This window comes from Anopheles gambiae, chromosome 2, assembly GCF_943734735.2.
Source record: "Anopheles gambiae chromosome 2, idAnoGambNW_F1_1, whole genome shotgun sequence".
NCBI lineage: Eukaryota > Metazoa > Arthropoda > Insecta > Diptera > Culicidae > Anopheles > Anopheles gambiae.
This window is the reverse complement of record NC_064601.1, coordinates 80,960,986-80,967,960: the sequence shown is the minus strand read 5'-3', so window position 1 is coordinate 80,967,960 and position 6,975 is coordinate 80,960,986.

Sequence of the window (6,975 nt, the reverse complement as noted above, 5' to 3'; positions counted from 1 at the left end):
AAGCACTTCCCGTTGACGTTCCAGCTGGAGACGCCCGGCACGGTGGATGACTGTTGCAGAAAGTTTCACCACCGCTCCCGCTCTACACTGGGAGATCGTAGTTAAAGTATTCGAACGGCGTTGGTCACGGTTTTATGATGATTTTTACTAGTTCCAATCCCCCGAAACAACCCGCGCCAGCAATCAAACGGTACAGTTTATGAGTGGAGGAAGTTTGCTTTTTTTTCGCATTTACCGTTCTGCTCTCCTCGAATCGTTCGCCCGAAATCATTCCGATGGGCCCCGGTAGCGCTGCTGCCTGAGTGGCCGGGAAAAGTTAGAGTAGATTTTCCATTACCATAAAAATATAATTAAATTAGACAAACTTTCACCAAAAAACCTGATGGCCAGTGGGGTACGGAAGGGCTAGCTCTAGTGGCGCTCGTTAATGGGAGCTATTCAGTTTCTTTGCGCAGTTTTCTGGCATTTGGCGAGAAGCGACGAGATATGGTTCAAGCGAGTAAAATGGAACAATTTGCAGCGATGAAGGAAGTGTATCGGAGCTGGACGCCAAAATTGCACGAAAGTCGTTGAAGAAATAAAAGAACGAAAAAATACAACAAACTCTTCTCACGACGTTGACGAAATCGTAAAATAGTGGGGGGGTTTTCGTTAGAAGCGAAAGGAAAGCAAACAAGACTCTCCAATGGAGCGGTGGCAGGCAACACAGGCAGCGACACGAAGCAACACCTTCAGTGGGTGTCCTATAAAATTTCAAATTAAATCATGAAACTACGTTTGATGTTGCTAACAACGGCGTCGCTAGCAGACCTTCTGCTGCTGGAATGCGGGGAATGTGCCGAGCACCCAAAGTACCGCGCTGTTGCAGCGCGGCGTGCAAGAATGCACATCCTGTGCCCGCTGTTGCATCCGGGTGTGGCCCGGGATCTCCAATGTCGCGGCAAATGCGTCTGAAGGTTACGTCCCGAATCGGTGGAATCTCGCCGTTTCTTTTCCGTGCTTTTTGTTGTTGTTTTGTTTCGTTTTGCCTTTCCCGTTTACGTTCTTGTTTTTATTTCCTTTTCCTCCGAGTGAACACTGCACGTTTCGTTTCGTGTGAAGGTTTTGATCGCGTTTTTCCTCGCAAGGACGACGAAGACGACGACGACGACGACGACGACGACGCCGATGTTGGCTTTTTTCTCCGTTGGCCACTATCGTCACCGTGTTGGATTGTGTACCTCGAATCCCTGTGCTTGCTGCTTGCCCATCCGTCCCGCAAGGCACCATAGTTGCGCTGGACAAGTTTTTACTTGTGTGCTCTCGCTTGCCCTTTTCCTGCGCTGTTGCGGCGCGCCCAGTTCTCCTGTTGCACAGCGCCAAGCTTCTTAAGGACTTCGTGTGTAAAGCGTATGTGTGTGAGTGGGTATGTATGTTTTTTTTCTCTTTTTATACACCATACCACTCTTTTGTTCTCTCGTGGGTGCAGAAGCCGTGAAAAACGGCATCCATCATGGTGGCGGGTGGAAAACGCTTGCGGCGTGACAGGAAAGCAAAGTAAGTAGAAGTCGCCCGCTTGCTCCGGGCATGTATGCTGGTTTGCCGGGTTTTTATGAGGATTGTGAGATGGAACTAAAAGTTCTTGGCAATATCATGACTGAAAATATCAACAAAGTCTGTAAATAATACAATTAATTATTTTTTTTAAAATTATGGATCGCACTTGCTTCAAACACACGATTTCAAACTGACTCCAGATTTTCTTGATAATCACTATAAATATGTTCCAGATGCATTGTAGTTCATTGGATGGAATCCATTGTAGAAGCAATTTATTACTGTATAGTAATTTTGGGGCGGTCCCATGGTACAGTCGTCAACTCGAACGAGTCAATAACATGCTTGTAGTGGGTTCAAGCCTAGAATGGATCCCTGTTAAGTCTCGAAAGCCTGTATAGGCCGGTATGACTGCGTCGAACGTTACGTCAAATAGAAGTAATTTTCACAAAAACACATTTAAGTACTTCTGTTTGGAATTCAAAGCAAGATTTTTTTTAAATTCTGGACAGGATTATAACAATTGCATGAACATATTTTGGTTGACAGTGATAATAAAGAAAATATCAATATTTCGAGATCGATGTGATACGGAGAAGATCGTCGATTAGCGAAGCAGTACTACGGTTCAGTGCATCTACGAGAACAAGAGACAAGCACACATCATCCAAGCCCCGTTTATCAATAAGACCATCGTCCTGTCAGTCCTGGCGGACACTGATCTTTATAATTGGATGTTGGGATCTTAATTTTTTTTAAAGAAATACGGGGACCGTTCTTCCTGAAAAGATAAAAACAAAATACAATAATTTAACAACTACTCAGACCAGAATTTGAATAAAAAAAGGCCGTAATATGAAACATGACCTTGAAAATGTCAACAATATGAATTAAAATATTGTTACAATTTGAGAATTTTTGCAATGTTTTTAAAAATTATTTGTATTCCTTATTTTTCCTCAAATTTAAAGATTTACTCCAGTATAGTGAATTATGAATTATTTTATTGAATAAAATAAAATAAATTAAAGTAAAATTGATTGAATATCAAACATAACATTAAGATATCTGGTTTCATTGTTCTTATCTGGTCTCTATAACTGATAGACAAGAATAAATTAATGTATTTCAATTGATTGTTTTATCCCATCCGTATTCACTTCCAGTAACTTAACGTTTTGCAGCTTTTAAGCGAAGGTGTGACTGGAGCGTATCATATTTTTGCTGTCCCATTTCTCTTCCTCGCTGCATCCTAAGCCATTCTGCTTCCTTCGTCTCCCAATTTCCCTGCCAGTGTTGCATCTCTTCTTGGCAGCTTTTCGCAGTTGCATCCAGCCAGTGGCCGTGACCATGCTACCAGCGTTTCGATTATGTACGTATTTCCCAAGTGCACCTCAAAATGGCGAAAGGAAATGGATGGCGCAAACGAACGAACGTCGTACATAAGTTGTGCTGGGCGCATTTCGGTGCTTACCGTGCTCGGGGTGCTTTTGTGCCGGGAAATGGAACCCGTTTCTTTGCGCCCTTTTTTGTTTTGCTATAAATTTTCTTCATCCATTTCCAGCGCTGTTGCTGGTGGGAAGGCTGGGGGAAGCGAGTGTGCTACGAGAGTAAGCCCAAGAAGCTGCCAGTAGCGATGGTGAATCATGATTCGGGCTGGGAAGCTAGCTTTCAATCCGGCAATAACGGCAGACGCGACGTGGTACACGCTGTGCGCCGGAAACCATTTTCCTCCCCCTACCCACGTATTCCGGTGAAGGTTGCTTTCCTTTTTCCTTGTGTTCAGTTTTCTTTTTGCCGCGCGGAAGTGCATTTGAAGGAAAACAATTCCGGAGATGCAGACGGAGATGAATATCTTTGGCCCTGCTCGGCTAGCTGGAGGGCCGAGCAAAAGGGCCAGAGCAGCGGCAGGACGACAGAAATGGAAATCAAATGCGCAACGAGTATCTTATCCGGCCAGCGAGCAATAAATATTAGATTGTCTGGAAATTTGACTGCGCGCTTTAGTAAGGAAAGATTTCTCCTACAGTCAATTAATTTTTATGATTTTTATGCATCATTTTAGCTCATCGTTGTCTCGTCATGCGGGTCGTTTTATTTTGTGTCAGTTTCAATTTCCTCGCCGTAGAGTAAGTTTGGATAAGCATTTTATTGATAATTGAATGATTTTCACGTGGAAAAGACTGTGTCTGCCGAATAAAACGATCCGGAATGGTTAAATCTACAATAATCAGTATAAACTACGAGCTATATCAGTATAAACTACTAACTATAAACTATAAACTACGAGCGAGAGGTGGAACGCTCTAAAAACAAAAATAATAAACTGTGCAAGAAATATACTCCCACCACGTCGTGGCAACACCAAATCTGGCTGGTTCGACGATGAATGCAGACTAGTGACCGAACGTAAGAATACTGCATACCGAGCAATGCAGCAACGGCATAGAACGCGGGCATGCGCAGAGGAATATTCACGGCTCAGACGCGAAGAGAAACGAGTTCACCGCTCCAAGAAGCATGCTTTGGAAGAGCAAAACATGCGGGAACTCGAGCAAACCAGAGAGGCGTACGGACCGACACGAAAGTTTTACCAAGCGATAGCAGGTCACCGAAACAACGTTGTACCTAAGGTAACCTGCTGTCGCAACAAGGATGGAGATCTGGTCAGTAACCAGCCAGAGGTCCTCTCGCGGTGGGCTCAGTACTTTGATGAATTACTCAATGACCAGTTTAGCGAACAGCTAGAAGCGCCACTAGCAGATAATGTCATGCTACTGCCACCTAGCATAGAAGAAACACGAAAGGCTATCCGTCGGCTGAAAAATAACAAGGCACCCGGAACCGACGGAATTGCAGCCGAACTGGTCAAGAATGGAGGTGCACGACTAGAAAACGAGATTCATCAAATTGTTACTGAGGTGTGGGATAGCGAATCGATGCCTTGTGATTGGAATCTCGGCATCATCTACCCCATATACAAGAAGGGAGACAGGTTGGACTGCAACAACTACAGGGGTATTACGGTGTTGAATACTGCCTATAAAATATTCTCCCTGATCCTTCAGGATCGCCTTGTCCCGCACGTCGAAGAGATAGTAGGAAACTATCAAAGAGGATTCCGAAACGGAAAATCAACCACTGATCAGATCTTCACCATGCGGCAGATCTTGGAGAAGATGGCTGAATACAGAAACGACACATACCATCTCTTCATAGATTTCAAAGCCGCATACGATAGCATAGCCAGGGTAAAACTGTACGACGCTATGAGCTCATTTGGAATCCCGGCCAAACTGATAAGGCTAGTTAGAATGACTATGACCAACGTCACATGCCAGGTGAGGGTGGATGGAAAACTCTCAGGACCTTTTGCTACCACCAAGGGTCTGCGCCAGGGGGACGGGCTTGCCTGTCTCCTATTCAACTTGGCGCTAGAGAGGGCCATCCGCGACTCGAGGGTGGAGACTACGGGAACCATCTTCTATAAGTCAACCCAGATCCTGGCATACGCTGATGATATAGACATCATTGGTCTGCGGCTCTCCTATGTAGCAGAAGCCTACCAAGGGATTGAGCAGGCGGCAGAGAACCTCGGATTGCAGATAAACGAGGCAAAGACCAAACTGATGGTGGCAACATCAGCGGACCTACCAATAAATAATCCAAATCTACGTAGGCGTGATGTACAGATAGGTGAACGCACTTTTGAAGTCGTCCCAGAATTCACCTATCTTGGGTCAAAGGTCAGCAACGACAACAGTATGGAAGTTGAGTTGCGCGCAAGGATGCTGGCTGCCAACCGGTCATTCTACAGCCTGAAAAAGCAGTTCACCTCAAAGAACCTGTCGCGACGGACGAAGCTGGGACTATATAGTACCTATATAGTACCAGTACTCACATACGCCTCTGAGACATGGACACTGTCCAAATCTGACGAAGCCCTCTTAGCCGCGTTCGAGAGGAAGATGCTCAGAAGGATACTTGGCCCCGTATGTGTGGAAGGACAATGGAGGAGCCGCTATAATGACGAGCTATACGAGATGTACGGCGACCTCACTGTCGTACAGCGTATTAAGCTCGCCAGGCTCCGGTGGGCTGGCCATGTTGTACGCATGGAAACGGACGACCCAGCCCGTAAAGTCTTTTTAGGCCGTCCACAAGGACAGAGGAGGCGTGGTAGGCCCAAATTGAGGTGGCAAGATGGCGTGGAGGCGTCCGCCATTAAGGCCGGGATAACGGACTGGCAGACGAAGGCGCGAGACCGTGAGCGGTTTCGGACACTCCTGAGGCAGGCCAAGACCGCAAAGCGGTTGTAGCGCCGGATAAGTAAGTAAGTAAGTAAGTAATCAGTATAAAAATGGGTTAGTTAATTGCTATTTTGCAACCATTCATTTTACGGCTAAGAAAAAACAAAGAAACAATAATTGGTTGGTATTTAGAACGTGTAAAAGTTACAATTTTTTTTACAAAATCAGATACATGTATTAGTAGCGGGCTAAAATCATACCAAAAAAATATTCAGTTTGATAACTAACAATGAGTTCTAGAGCATCTTTATTGATTAATACATACAATTTAAAATCATATCTTTTATAATGTGTCAATCAGTAATTCTAAAAAAATGCAAATTATAAAAGAATAAATAATAAATAAAGAAATAAATAAATAAATAAATACATAAATAAATAAATGAATAATTAAAATGAAAATAAAAAATTAATAAATAAAAAAACTATAAAAATAAAAAATAAAAAAAATAAGAAAATAAAGAAGAAAGATAAAAATAAATATATAGGTAAACAAATTGAAAAATAAAAAAATAAAAGAATGAATACATAATTAAGTACATAAATCAATAAATAGATTCATAAATTAAAAAAATGAAAATAAAAAAATAAACACTTGCATACAAATTATTTGTGTTTTCCTTATGTATCAAATTTTATTCTTATAATACGAACAAAGGTACAGTGGCTGAGCAAAATATACAAAGGTAATTCATCCTGCTAAATATTCTTTATGATATGATCATATAAATTTTAGCGAATAGATAAAGGTATAGAAATGAAAAATAAAACTTATTGGTCTATAAATTACAAAAAACTGTACGCTTGCTGTGAGGTTCTTACTGTGTAGTTGGCTATTTGATAGTGATATGTTTACATATAGCAGCATATTCAGTTTTCAGAAGCATATGAGGAGCGTTTTGGCCCATATACTATGATGTTGGTCATGCACTAGACGAATATACTAAGAGATCGCTGTAGGTCAGGGTATATTAATGTTGTTTAACCCTGTGGCTCCTCCACACTATTGAGCATGCATTGTAAATGTAGATCGGTTTCTCACAGTTTCTCACAGTTTTGGGAAACGTTAGGATATAGGATATAGAAAGTGAACGTTATATGATGGGAATTGAACTCATTGGCAACTTTT